The sequence below is a fragment of the Oncorhynchus masou genome, chromosome 1 (genome assembly GCF_036934945.1).
Source record: "Oncorhynchus masou masou isolate Uvic2021 chromosome 1, UVic_Omas_1.1, whole genome shotgun sequence".
NCBI lineage: Eukaryota > Metazoa > Chordata > Actinopteri > Salmoniformes > Salmonidae > Oncorhynchus > Oncorhynchus masou.
In genome coordinates, this window is record NC_088212.1 from 59,021,897 (window position 1) to 59,037,397 (window position 15,501).

The 15,501-nt window shown below is 46.6% G+C and overlaps 1 protein-coding gene across 2 annotated transcripts in view; it reads left to right on the forward strand.

Annotated features, from left to right (window-relative positions):
* Positions 1 to 15,501, forward strand: part of LOC135547295 (docking protein 4-like) — a 51,970-nt gene that overhangs the window by 11,918 nt on the left and 24,551 nt on the right. The window contains exon 1 of one of the 2 annotated variants that reach the window (XM_064976158.1): positions 982 to 1,067. The exons of the other annotated variant lie outside the window; for it this stretch is intronic. The gene's annotated coding sequence lies outside the window, so the exon portion shown is untranslated. Of the gene's footprint in view, positions 1 to 981; positions 1,068 to 15,501 lie in introns of those variants that run through there. 2 annotated transcript variants of the gene reach the window in all.

A 15,501-nucleotide genomic window follows, 5' to 3' on the forward strand; every position in this document is an offset into this window, starting at 1 on the left:
TCACATGAAGTTCACACTGAAATCACAATGTGTTCGCATTAAACTTACATGTCAGCAGAATGGGGAGGCTATGTGTTGGCTGGTGGTGTGTAGAGGGTAGAGGTTTTGATATGCCATTCTGTGCATTGAAGTATTTAGATACATTTACAGCAGATCTTTCCTTCCAAGAGGACAAGTGCTTAAATTCTCCATTGGATGTAGTATTTATGAGGGCCAAGTGGAGTCTGTATAGGTCAAGGGAGGGGATGTAGACTCATTTACACCATATGTGAGTTAGTTTCCTCATCATCTGTTATGTTGTGGAGCTCAAACCTGCTTTTCCAGACCTGCCACTCCTCTCTGCACTGCTGCTCTGCTGAGAGAAACACAACCCGTGGAAAATATGTACTCAGCCTCTCTCTCTATTTCTCTCTCTCTCTCTCTCTCTCTCTCTCTCTCTCTCTCTCTATTTCTCTCTCTCTCTCTGCACTTAGAAGCAGTCAGTGACATCACACCTCTTCTGACATCTCTTAAGGTCTCCATTTTTAGACACATCCACCCTGTGTTGTCACACGTCGGCCTGCCAGCAAGATCGGAGAGTCTGTATGTCTATGAGAGGGTAGATTTCTGGTGATTTGAGTGTATGTGTCTCATCAGCAGAGATACTTTGAATATTGACTTTCAATCAGTAAAGTTGAGCGGTTTGTAAACACATTGTGTTGTAACAAGGGCATGCCTCCATTGACCATCTAGAGAGCCCTCCCACTGGGATCCCCCTATAAAGCAACACAGATTAGCCTCTGTAGGAGTGTCATCACTCTGTAAATTCTGTCCTGTGATCTCTCACACACTGACCTTCTCCGGCTCCCTGCCTCTAAACAACTCTTTAAAAGAGTGTGGAGAAAAAAAGAGAGAAAGAAGTCAGGTCTGGTTCTGTGGCTCCAGATTGACTTCCTGGTCTCCACATGAGCCAGACAGATCTGACGGCCCACAACGCCCGTACAGCGGTCACCTCCCTCCCTCATCCATACGCTTAACACGGTCTTTGTCTGCAACAATGCTGGGATTTGGGGCTGGTCCATCCGCTGGTGAGATATGATTACCTTTCTTCTCTGTCTCTGTCTCTGCCTCTGTCTCTTTCACCCTGCTAATGCCAATGTTTCATTCTCCTTTTAACTGGAAATTAGTCAGTGGAACTTTAGCCGTTGGCTACATTCAGAGGTCCGGACGTCCAAGGATCACCCATGAGGCACATGCAAAGTTCCACTCAGCTCTATTCTTTGACAGCTTCCAATATTTTCCAAAATGCGAGTCGTTTTTTGTGATAATGTATTTTTAGCTCTTGCGTCAGAGATGTTCGACGCTCATTAGCAGTCGCTGAAGAGTTTTGCACCATGCGGTCAGCAACACACCTCAGGGAATAGAGATGGACTGACAGGTCATGTTTTTTTGTTGATTACTAGAACTTTGACTTCTACCCTCCTGCTGTTTGTGTGTGTGATGTTGCCGTGGGAATGTGTCGAGGCGCGTTTCTTCTGATTAGCATCAACTGTTCTGATGCTAATCTGGCCTCATTACATTTCCTCTGCTGCTCTTTGGCTCACGGGCTCTCAATTTGTCTCCAAGGAAGTGTGTGTGTGCATGTCTATCGGTACGCGGATGTGTGTGTGGCTGACTGCGTGTGTGTGGCTGAGTGTTTTCCCGTCGTGGTACTACTGGTTGTGTGATTGTCCTTGTCCTTGTGATGGTTAGATATTCATGTCATACCGGCCCATGGAGATTGAGATGTTGGGAAAACCCTAACTATACTGTATCTCTAAAGTCTAGACATTTCTATCTGAAGGTATGCCCTCAGTACCCTGCCCTTTACCATTACTCACCAGTCTGGCTGGCCTTGTCGAGCTGAGGGATGTTGCCCCAGCCAGCCCCAAACCCCCAGGCATGACGAGACCTGCTCTCTATTTCTCTCTATATATACAGTATATATATATTTCTCTCTCTCTGAGAGACACAATTTGTTGACATTTTAGTCAATGTCGCTATGTACTTACAACATAGAATGTGTGTAACATAAAAAGTATGTATGTGGATGATGTCAGGGACAGGCTATTGTCTTCCTCCCATGAGCTCTCTGTGGCTCCGCTCGTCCTCTGTGTTTATATTTAGTCCAGTAAAAGATGATGCAGTGAAGAGGCATTCAACACACACACACACACACACACACACACACACACACACACACACACACACACACACACACACACACACACACACACACACACACACACACCCACACACACGCACGCACACACACACGCACGCACACACACACACTGATAGTGTAAACCCTTCCTCCCTCTTTCTCTCTCTCCCACAGTCTCTTGCTGGCAGCTGTTTGTCTTTGATGTTTATTCACAGGAGCGCTGTTAAGGAGACCCTGGGAGTTGGGGCCTGCCTACCACTTTGTTAGAATTCCTCACTTCACCAAGGCAATTACAAAAAACTCAACAACCTAATGATATAAAGTCCCCAGAAAGCGTTGCAGGCAGACTGCAAGGTTATGGCGCATTAAGTTAAAATCGAATAACTGTCTGTTAGATGACAGCAACTGCTCTTTTTCCTCTCAATTTGCCTGAAGTGCTTCGGTGAATAAAATGTGTATTTTGTTTTTCTTCAGTGGTACCACAACCTGTAGATGATAATTTCTGTTTGTTAGAGATAAGGAGAACGAATAGATTATTTTTGTGGAGACGGTCTTGTGATGGGCTGTGTGGGGGGTATGTGGAGGGTGTGTGTGAAGAGAGAGGAGGGAGCAGGGTCCTGTACTCCCCCAGACATTGACCTGGCCTGGCTCCAATTTGGACGAGGGCTTGACCAAAAGGCTCTGGGTTGTGTTAGAAATTAGACACTGCGTCAGAGATTATCACACACACACACACACACACACACACACACACACACACACACACACACACACACACACACACACACACACACACACACACACACACACACACACACACACACACACACACACACACACACACACATAAACCCACATCCTCAAGGCGCCAGTCTCTCTGTAAGGTCTGTGGGCTGTTCTGTTTTCTGTCCCTGGCTTGGCAGATGGTATTCATTGAGTTGAATGGGGAGAGAAAAGGGCTGATAGTTTGACAGTGACTGGAGCACAGATTCTGAGGTGCAGTGTTCCCTAGACATCTGCGTAGTTACCCCACGACTGTATGTTCATGGGGTGGTGCACGTGTGTACGCATGTGTGTCTATGTTGCAGGCGGTGTGTGTGGTGTGTGTGCGTGTCACATGCAGTGCGTGTCTGTTGAGGGGGACAGGAGGTCGCTGGCACCATAATAGGTTGAACAGGCTGGTGGTATTGATCGTTGCGGAATCAGTGGAATGATATCAAATACATCAAACTCACAGTTTCCAGGTGTTTTGATGCCATTCCATTTGCTCCGTTCCGGCCATTACTATGAGCCTCTTGTGTTGAGGGGAGAGCACAACCTGGGGCAGCACAGCAAGGGTGAAAAGATAATGTAGCATCAAAGCTCTTTCCAGCGCTACCTCCCTCTGTGACCTCCCTCTCTTTTTCTCTCTTTTCTTCATCCCTTTCTGTTCCAGTTATTGCTATCCTATTTCTAACTGCATTGCCCCCCCACCACCACCACCACCGCCGCCTTCTCTCGGCTTGGTCAGGCCAAACTGTTCATTTTGCAGTAGCAGCAGAATCCACATCTCAAGGGGTCAGCAGTAGATTTGAGCAGCTTTAATAAACACCACCTCTGTATTTATTGAGGCTGGCTTATTGTCTCAATGGATGCTTTGTGTGCTCTAAGATCTGTTACCTTTCTTAAGGAGAAATGCAAATCAGACAGTCAAGTGAAAAGGCAAGCCAGATCCCAGGATTAAACTGCTCACCAGATTAGTATTTGCTCAGATTATGTGATTTACTGTATAACTCTTCAGAACAGGAACTCTTTAGACAGAATGTGTGTATTCAAACAGACCGTGTGTGTGTGTGTGTGTGTGTGTGTGTGTGTGTGTGTGTGTGTGCGTGTGTGCGTGTGTGCGTGCATTTTGGGCTCTGACTGCTAAGTGACTTGTGTTTTCTTCTAGAAAGTAGTACAGCTTGCTGAGGGCAACAACAAAAAATGTCGGAAGGACTCAATTGACTTTAAAATCCTCTCTTAGACAATTCAAACATCTGTTGGTTGCGAGATAAACGGATCCCGTCTTGATGGAGAGAGAGAGATGGAAAAAAACACCCGCAGCACTGGAAAGCAAATATCACTGGTTCCAAATGAAGAACACGGCTACATTTCACTGTACTTTTGTTCTAGGGAGCGTTTTATTGGGTTGGAATTCAATCTCCCTTCTCTCGTACCCTAATAGAAAGAAAAAGGTGCTATCTAGAACCTACAAGGGTTATTCGACTGTCCCCCATAGGAGAACCCTTTTTGGTTCCAGGTAGAACCCTTTTTTGGTTCCAGGTAGATCCCTTCTGAGTTCCATGTAGAACCCTTTACACAGACTGTTCTACATGGAACCCAAAGAGTTCTACCTGGAAGCAGAAGGGGTTCTACCTGGAACTAAAAAAGGTTCTCCTATGGGGACAGCCGAGAAATCCTTTTGGAACCGTTTTCGTTCTAAGTGTGTATCATCTGTGGGTTTCTTCTGACAGAAAACATCTCTAGATTGTAAAATGTAAACGTGATTGTGTGCTGCAATATGATGTTATGACAGGTTCAAGTTATGGATGATCACAAAAAAACTAAGAAGTACAAAACTGCGATGATGCCTTGGCATACAAGCAAATGGCTTGGTCAAAAGTAGTGCACTACACAGGGAATATCGTGCCGTTTAGAACACAGAGTTAGTGTCTGTCACCTGGCCCCTACCTGTGTCTCTTTCCCACACCCCTCTGCTGGTAATGACCCGAGGGTGTGTTTTCATGGCACCGAAAGGGTTCAGATGGCGATCTGTGTGTGTGTGTGTGCTGTCACTGCAAGGGTTAACGATGGTTATCAGCTCCCAATGCAGCCCAGACTCCATGTCCAAAACACCCTGAAGTATTAGGATGGGAAGAAGATACTCTTTTATCAGTCATAAATGGGTTTGCATGGGATTATGAAGTTGTTATGTGTTATTTTTTTTATTGTGTGTGTTTGTAGGTTTAGGATATGTGGGGATTTATACACTATGTCCAGTGATAGGCTGGAGTGTGCATGCCTGCCAGCCTCTAGCAATCTCCCTAGTCAATAGTCCTCTTATCCTCCGCCTAGATAAAGGCTCCATTTTCTCACTGTTAGTATGTGTATGTAATGTGTGTGTGTGTGTAATGTGTATATATATATATTATGTGTGTGTGTGTGTGTGTGTGTGTGTGTGTGTGTGTGTGTGTGTGTGTGTGTGTGTGTGTGTGTGTGTGTGTGTGTGTGTGTGTATGAGCTCGCTGGCTATGGGGCATTGTCTGATAGGACGCGCTTGCAGACAGAGTGTCTGGTGTCTGTCTATGAGGATGGTGTGTGTGTGTGTGTGTGTGTGTGTGTGTGTGTGTGTGTGTGTGTGTGTGTGTGTGTGTGTGTGTGTGTGTGTGTGTGTGTGTGTGTGTGTGTGTGTGTGTGTGTGTGTGTGTGTGTGTGTGTGTGTGTGTGTGTGCGTGTGTGTTATCTGTGACAGATAGTAGACGTGAGCAGACAGGGCGTCACGTCTGTCGTCATTCCCTAGTGCTGGCTTCAGGCGAAATATCTCTCTCTCTCTCTCTCTCTCTCTCTCTCTCTCTCTCTCTCTCTCTCTCGCTCTGTGTGTGTGTGTGAGAAAGAGAGAGGAGAGGTCTCTTTCGGTGGCACCCAATCAGAGCAAGACTATGTGTCTGTGTGCATTCATGCATCTGTGCCAGCATCCCTCATTGTACATATGCCTGTCCATGTATGTCTGCTGTCAGGACTCTTCCTCAGTAGGGCCATGGAGAGGTTGAAACCGAGGTTGGTTTAGGTTGGGTGTGTGTGTCTGTCTAGTTGGGGTCACAGACAGGTGAGGGGGGACCTGGGGGACAACTCCTGCTGCCTGGGCTCCAGTCCCTCCTGTCCCAGCCCTGCCAGTGACACGATCCCTCCCTCCTGCCTGCAAGAATGAGTGGAATCGTGTCAAATACATCAGACGTGGTTCTTGTGTGTTTGATGCCGTTCCATTTGCTCCATTCCAGCCATTATTAGGAGCCGTCCTCCCCTCCACAGCCTCCACTGTTGTCCACATAGTGCTGTGTTATGGTTGTAGTGATGTACTGTGTGTGTTGTCCTCTGATAGATGGTGTGAATACGGTGCTAGCCAGCGTCTTAACTCTGGAGCCTCTTCTCTGGCGGCAAGATGAATGGCCTCTCTCTGCTGTCAACTTTATTGCTCGTTTAGCACTTTGTGCGTGCTCTCCCCTTGTCCCTCTCTCTCTCTCGCTCTCTCTCTCTCTCTCTCTCTCTCTCTCTCTCTCGCTCTCTCTCTCTCTCACGCTCTCTCTCTCGCTCTCTCTCTCTCTCTCTCTCTCTCTCTCTCTCTCTCTTTTCTCTCTCTCTCTCTCTCTCTCTCGCTCTCTCTCTCTCTCTCTTTCTCTCTCTCTCTCTCTCTCTCTCTCTCTCTCTCTCTCTCGCTCTCTCTCGCCCTCATTCTCAGAGTGGTTTTTGATGATGACGGAGCAGTGCGTTATGGGTTGTGTCGGAGGTGGGAAGAGGAAGGTATTGGATGTGCCAGAGTGCCGGACTGGAGGAGCTCACGGTGCAGAGGGGGAGAGATGGTGTGTTCCTTCACTGTGTTCGTGTTTACTGTGGGTGTGGATGCTACTGTTTGTCATAGCTGCTAGTACCTCACCTCTCCAGAGAACTGCTCATGCACTGGCTTAATTTCGGGTAATTTCGCGTCCTTATTCCATCCTTTTCAAGAGTGGGAGAATGATCCAGCCTTCCACCCACTCACTACTCCCAGCCCCGGGGGATGGAAACGTTGAGATGTTCTAAGAACATCTCTCTCGGTGGACTGTGTGGTCAGAACATATTAGATTTTTGTTTTTTTTTCCGGCCTGCTCATAGTGTAGAATCTCCCCCCTCCCCTCTCTCTCTCCCTGTGTTTCTCCCAGTGAGCCAGGCATGGTGGGTTAAACCCCGCCAGCAGTAGCCAAGCTGTATTAATTAAGAGCGACCTCTCACTTGTTTCTGAAGTCAGCTGGGTTCCTTTAGCCCTGGGCATTGCTTCCTCCAGCCTCCTACTGGGGATAAAGACTGGGGATAAAGACCTAGGGCAGAGAATCAGAGAATATAGTGAGATTGAATCCCCTCTTCCTTCTTATTCTCTTTGTGGAGGATAAGCAGGTGTGTGTGTGTGTGTGTGCGTGTGTGTGTGTGTGTGTGTAGTGTGTGCGATTATATGGGAGCTTCAGCAGATATTTTTTTTTTGGGGGGGGGGGGTTTAATGGGATATGATACAAGGATTATGAGCCGGGGGGGTTATGCACGATGTGATAGGAGGTTTAGGAGGATGAGGAAGATGAGATAGAATTGGGAGGGAGGGAGGGCCGGCGAAAGGAGTGTTACTGGGGCAGGGGGAACTCTGAAGGGGCATGTGAGGTGACCCGCGCACACACCCAAAACTCCTCCGTAATGGTACTGCGACAAAACACAAAGTATTTGATTTCTGGCATGAAGTTGGGTTTTGAGGAGCTGTGTAAGTGTAAGCTACAGGGTAAACTCTGCGGTGTCCTACATCCTGAATCCGTAAGACACACGGTGAGACAACACACTCACACACTCGCACACATCCACACGATATCAGTTGACTCAGCAGTAGGGGTGGCAGGAGCCATTATTGACTCACTGCAGCCTGCCAGAGAAATGGGGGAAATTCAATCAACCAATCACGCGGCCAGCTGAGTCTTCTTTCTTCACGTTATGCCTGATTTTGTCTTTTTTGTCTAGTTTATTTGGATAGGGACAAGTACAAACACATAGACACATTGAACAAACAATCATCTGACGCATTGCACTAGTGTTTCTAGCTCACGCTAATTTCCCACACCCATTTCTTATTTTTTATTTGACTTTTATTTAACTAGGCAAGTCAGTTAAGAACAAATTCTTATTTTCAATGACGGCCTAGGAACAGTGGGTTAGCTGCCTGTTCAGGGGCAGAACGACAGATTTCATCCCAGATGATAACCAAAGGAAAGAAAGAAATCACACCAAATAACATGTCTGGACCTTACCATAATTACATCCGTGAAGATGTCATTCACTTTTCTTTCCATGTTCCCCCTTTCTCCCTGTCCTCATCGTGTTTTATCTGTGTCCAGGTCAGCGCTGCGACTGCAGGTAATTCTCTCTGTGCTGACAGTGGAGACAAAAAGCTCCAGGCCGACAGAAAGCCCCCTGTCTAGAGAGCTCCGTGAAACGTCCTTCACCACAACATGGCCGAGTGGACGACATGCGGAAACAACAGAGTGGAATGCACCTTGCCCTCTCGCTTTTTCTCTTTCTCTCATCCTTCCCCACTGTCGTTCCAAATGTAGTCCTCGGCTGCTTTTATTCTCTTCAACCTTGTCCTTGCCCCTGAACCCTTTGGCACAGCCAGCAGTCTTTTATTTGACGTTCTGTTGTTTGCCTTTGCTTGGTTTGTCTCCTTGGACTCCATTTTCGAGTTATTGTTCAGTCAAACCAATAGTTGATACCATAAAATGGAGTCTATATTTTTTTTTGAACAGTTCTCTATGGGAAGTGCTTTGCATTGCCAATTCCCGGGCTCCTGTCGAATGAGCAGACAGCCTAACTTAATACCGTGCTCCATTTTGTCCGTCGATATCATACCAGAGCGTAAAATGGTAGTTTAATAAACTGCTGTGCATTCATTGATTCTCACTTCTACATCCACCTTTCATTGGCTCTATGGATCCCAGGGGGGCAAGCTGGCTTTGTGATTGAATTGGACACTGTATCCTACAATGACCTCAAGACTCACAGCCACTGGCAGAAATAGAGAGGAAGAAATATAAATAATAATAGAAATAGAGTCCAAATAGAGTGGGGCAATTGATTCTTGATCAATGATAAATTATTCTTATCTTGCATAGGCGGGGGATCAATTGTGTTAATGTGCCGTGATTGGCTAAACTTAATAAGCGCAGGTCCCGGTCCACAGTTGATCTGGTGGTCTGTTTTTGGCCGGGGTCGTTATGTGACCCCATGCTGATTCAGATCGACCATAGTTTCTCTGAGAATAACGGTCCCAGGACAATGTCCAAAACAGCCATTCGATGTCAAGTCTCTGTCATGTCCTCTGTCAATCGTTTTAGCCAGCCTTGTATCGACACACTGATCCATTCGCCAGACGGTCACATGGTATGAATGTCCTTTTCCGCTACCCATTTTTAAAGACAGTTTAAGGTGTATGTGTCAGACTCAACGAAGGAAAAGAAGAATGAAACGAGCTCTGAAACTTGGTGTGGCATTTCATTAGCCATTACTGTGACAGAGCTGCCTATTATCACCCCAAGGAGCATCTCTCATCCTTTTTATCCTCCTTCTCTCCATCTTTGTTCTCTCTGTCCTTTTCCTGCCCACATCCTCCCCTGACCTCATCCCTTCTTCACAGCAGTCTGTCTGTCCTCATGAAGCGAGGGGATAGATGGAGGGAGTAGACGGAGGGAGGGGGCGTTCCCTGGGCCTTTTCCCAGCTCTCTTCCCAGGGGGTCTGTTTGTGGAGTCAAATAATAATTGGTGTGTGTTTATGTGTGTGTGTGCGTGCGTGGTGTGTGTTTATGTGTGTGTGTGAGTGCGTGGTGTGTGTTTATGTGTGTGTGTGCGTGTGTGGTGTGTGTTTATGTGTGTGTGTGTGAGTGCGTGGTGTGTGTTTATGTGTGTGTGTGCGTGCGTGTTGTGTGTTTATGTGTGTGTGTGTGTGCGTGGTGTGTGTTTACGTGTGTGTGTGTGCGTGCGTGGTGTGTGTTTATGTGTGTGTGTGAGTGCGTGGTGTGTGTTTATGTGTGTGTGTGAGTGCGTGGTGTGTGTTTATGTGTGTGTGTGTGTGAGTGCGTGGTGTGTGTTTATGTGTGTGTGTGAGTGCGTGGTGTGCGTGCGTATGTGGACAAGGAGTAATACCGGTAGTCTGAAGAAACTGCACAGTCTGACGAAAGCTCATGAGATACAGAGATTTTGGCAGGTTGAAAGAGTTTCTCTTGTGAGACTTTAGTGACGTACCTGTCTGGGGTGTTCTTTTGACTCCATTAATGATATCAAGATGGTGGAGTAAGCTTGATGAGCCCCTAAACACTGGCTCTTACTGGAGCAACAACAATAACTCACTAACCTTCACAAGTGGAAGTTACCATTTGCCCTCTTTCTGAGTCTGTCTGTCTGTCTGTCTGTCTGTCTGTCTGTCTGTCTGTCTGTCTGTCTGTCTGTCTGTCTGTCTGCCTGTCTTTTCCTCCATATTTTCTCTTTCATGTAATGGAACAGTCATTGGTATTTTTACTGGTTGATCCTCCCTCTTGGCTGGTACCTCCTCTACCATCTTGTGTACCAGCTGCTTGTTGCCCCCTGTGTGTTAGACAGCCGTCTGCTCCGTGGGGAGGATGCCACCCCAGCACGCAAAGCCTCTCTCCTGGTGAATGGCTGTCACATGATGCCCTCAGATTGTGGAGGGTGAGGATGACTCATTATTATAAAGGTCCCATTTATAGAATAGGCTGAGTGACATGGGGGTAAAAACAGAGATAGACATACTGTATAATCAATGGTGAAAGGAGAGCGATGGGTGACATTGACGTGTGGGTGGAAGAGGAAGTCAGAATGCGAGAGAACATGAAGCTCTGTGGTCGTTTTTGTCGCCCCCTAAATGGATGCCGTCTTCAAGTTGAAGCTGTTGAACATCACATAGCAAATCTGAGAAAATCTGTCAAACACACAGAGCTGAAGTTATTAACCCTATGAAGATGTGTGCACGTACACACACACACACACACACACACACACACACACACACACACACACACACACACACACACACACACACACACACACACACAACCACACTCATATCATTACACTGCAGTCGATCTGCTCTCTCTCCTTCCCCTCCCCACCTGATCGATGGCTGGAATGCTCCATTCTTTTCACCTCACTAACCTCTCCAAGGGAATGGAAGTGAAGTGGCTCATGAAATTGACCTGACACTGACAATCAACCCCTTTTTTCTGTCGCACTCACTTTTTTTCTCTCCCTTCCTCCCACCCTCCCTCCCTCGCCCAGTGTCGCTCCCAGAGAGAAGATGACATATCTGGATCTGTCTTGCGCCTAATGTAGCATGATCTAATTCAGCTGAGATGGGCACACCTGTCATTAGATTAACCTGCCCTGGGCACACCTGGTGCTCTGGGGATTTGATTAGGCTGAGATAGGCACAGCTGAGAGAGAGGATACGGGGGATTGGATTCACCAGACAGCAGTTCCAACTGGTACACATTGCAGGGAGCGCTGCTGTGCTGCTCTACAGCTCAGCTGTTAACTCATTTACACACACACACACACACACACACACACACACACACACACACACACACACACACACACACACACACACACACACACACACACACACACACACACACACACACACACACACACACACACACACACACACACACACACACACACACACACACACACAGAGAGAAGGTCTGTCTGTTGGAGTACAGATGCTGAGGCGTCTGTCTGTAACTACAACCAACGTCATGATGCTAGTGGAGTCACTCCCCTTTCCACATTAGGTTACATTCTGTATGCTGCTACTAACTCCCCTATTCCTCTCGACTCCAGTTAGCCAAGGCTCTCTAACACGATCTGCCTCTTAGCCTCAAGCTATCTCAGGCAGTATCACAATAAGCATGCCCTCGCTCATAAGAACTCAAACTGACACAGGCCTCTTTGCCTTGACACATTTAGCCTCCAGCAAACACAAACTTCCTGCATTCTCTCCTCCTCTTGTCAGCTAAGCAGCTCTCCTGCATTCTCTGCCCTGCCTAAGACTCCTGTTGCCTGAATACAGATGTCAGATATGTGCAGTGTCTCTTACTTTACTGTTGCTTTACTGTTGCTGGTATAATATTCTACCAGTGTGTGACCTTTATTCATGCCAGCCCCGGCAAACGATCGGCCGCGAGTGATTCAGTGCTGATAGGCTCGTGGTATGGTGATAGGAGCACCGATATGTGTTTCACCAGAGAGGATTGCGGCAAAGCGAGAGGAATAACTGGGCCCAAAATCTGTCTTCTCCTGCAGGTGGCGTTTTTTTTGGTTCTTCGTTTTTTCCCCCACCCACCAAACAAGGTGTTTTTGTAAGGAGGTCAATGAGAGTGTAGTATTTGAATGAATAGCTTATTTGCTACCTGTGGCTTATTTGATCGAACGGAAGTTGTGTAATGTTTATGTTTTTACGAGTGTATTGATCGGAGTAGGACAACTTTGAAAAAAAAAACACTTTCTATTGAAGTTGTGCCTGTTGTTCACACCGGTATCTGCCTTCTCATTGGCTAGAATGGTCCCACCTGCCTCCTCCCGACTGCCTTCCATTTTTGAAGACATTTTATTTTCATTGTTAGAGCAGCCTCTTGAGTATCTGGGAAATATATGCATAATGGATAACATAATAATCTGTGGTTTAACACACTTCCCTGCCTCTAGCTACCACACCTCCCTCACATCTCAACAGGTCAGGAGGTCCATGTAGCTGCTGGCTCTGTGTGTGTGGTTCAATCCATCTTCCAGCAACAAGGCAGAGTGGGATCCATATCGAACTCTGACATCAACAATACAACGCAGAGAGGAGAGAGGGAGCAGGAAGGGTCAGTTATCAGGCGAGAAGAGAGGAAAGTGCATTTCAAGACAGCCATACGGTAGATTTGGCCTCGTTGTTCTCTCAAAGCTGCAATCGGGCGGCGCAGCTCCCCCAGGACTGCTTCGCAGAAGACATTTCAGCTCGCGCGGAGAAGCATCAGATTGAACTTCACAAAAATGTATAGTTTTCCCCTTTAGTTAACACTACTGTGCGAATTGTGCTCAAACCAACATCCTGAAACAAAACAAACTATGCAAGATATTTTCTTGTAGGCAGAGCACATTGGTGTAGGATTCTATTGCATTTAATGGCATGACTCAGGCCCATACTGAGCTGGACTGTGTTTACAGCGTGAGTAGATGCGCTTGTTTTGAGATCAAAGCGAGAGCTGCGTCTTGCCACCTGTGCACATTTGTTCATATTCTTTGCTAGTTAGTGAGGTATTATCCCAGTTATAGCTACTTTCTAGTCAGCAATGGGGGAGTGGTTGCATCCCACAAGAGCACAAAACGTGTGCATTTCTAGACATCTTTGAAAGCAAGTAAGGTAAAGAGATTTTTAAAGGGGCAGTGTTGTATTTTGAGACAGTCTTGAATAAGCTAAGTAGCCAATAGGCAGAGGGCAGCATAATTTGTCTGATTCTCTGTTATAATGGTATGGGAATAATAATGAGTTGTATTTTGTAAAGTGGTTTCTTGAATCAAACAACACAACATTTTCAGTCAACTCCTTGTCTGAAAGACAAGTGGATCAGCAGGTTAATGTCAATCCCTACATGTTTTTTTAAAGTCTCAAGGAATGTAGGCCTACATTGAACAACATTGTTCACGTTTGCTTGTTTAGCAGATGTGAAATTTCAGTGACGGACATTTTTTGGGGAGTGAACATTGGCAAGCTTCACCTTGCCACGTTCGTTGGAATAACTGGACCAAGGCGCAGCCTGCATAGAGTTCCACATGTTTATTTAAATGAAACTCACAGAAAACAATAAAGGGCAAAACGAAACGTGAAGCTATGCAGTGCTCACAAGAAACAATACATAAACAAGATCCCACACACAACAGGTGGAAAAAGGCCTGCCTAAATATGATCCCCAATCAGAGACAACGATAGACAGCTGCCTCTGATTGGGAACCATACCAGGCCAACATAGAAATACACAAACTAGAGTACCCACCCTAGTCACACCCTGACCTAACCAAAATAGAGAATAAAAACGCTCTCTAATTCAGGGCGTGACACACCTTGGTTTTTCAAAGATGACAATATTGGGGGAAAAAACGATCTAGTAAAACAACATTCACGGATCAGTCACGGTAGATTTTGCGTGACTGACGTGTGCAAGTATTCCGTTGACAACTGACTTCTGATATGATATGCCCCTTTAAATGACTCGGTGATAGTGAATGAGATATGAGATCAAGCTCACAGACACGGTTCCCTATTGTTATTCCGAGCATGGCATATCTCTGTTCTCTCTGTCAGGGAGCCGTACATTGTCTCCTCTCTTCTCCCATAGCGCAGACAGGCCTTTTGGGGGATACACGTTTAGGTTCCCATGGTTACAGTGGATGTACCATCATCACCATTTTTTAACCATCTGAAACATGCTTATTTTCCACAGTTGCATTCTCCTTCTTAATTTGTACACATTGTCCTTTATAGTCATGTGTATACACTGGAACCACAGGTTCCTACCTAAATGTGTGGCTGAGAGGAGCTGATGGGATTTAAGAAGAGGTTTAGCAGCCAGCTGTGTGATCTAACGTGTCCTCCTAAAGAAAGTAGAGAACAGACGACACCCGAAAGGCCCTCCTCAAAGCCGCTTGTTATCAAGTCGCTCTGTTCCCAGAGACAGGCCTGTCTGCAGCCTCTTGTCTCAACCTACACTTCCAGCCAGAACAGTTGTTCCTGCCTCGCCTTCGTTAAAGCACTGTTACCCCCGCCGTCTCACCTCACGTCCTTCTTTAACAAGCTGTTTGTTCCTCGTTCACTGGGAGAGGAGCGAAGTGGGATTCACTAATCTCTGAATTCATTATCTGCCTATTACCATCCCCGGCACCTGGGTCCCGAAAGACACTCCTGTGTTCCCCTCTATCATAAACACACATTATGAAGTAGTGACTGACGATACTGTCTGTCTGTCTGTCTGTTCCTAGAATCCCACTCCCGGCTCTGTGCCGGCCTAGTGGCGATGCGCCGTCGTGTAAAACAAGCAGAGTACAATGGAGTGGTTTCCTGTGCTGACACAAGGCGTGATATGGCTTTGTTTCTGTCAGTACAATGTGTTCTCCACACACGGAACGTATATTAATACTAATGTGTTGCTCAGTGATACATCACCCGCGGGCCGTTTACTGTCCGTCTCAGGGGGGGAAAAGCTGCCGATGTGTATCGATCGTGGAGAAAAAAAAGGTAAATCAGCACATCTCAATGATTATGGGGTGGAGAGGGGGTGGAGGGGGAACGGGGCCCTGGTGTTTCACTGTAGAGGCGAGCACAGAATCAGTCAGTGCAGGATCAGAATCAATGGCATGTCTTTTTATTTTGACGTTGGGTTTTGACAAGCTGATCCTCCATTGTGTGCACCCTTGCACTCTTTATTGATCTTCCTCGCACACCAGCCCACCTCTGGCTG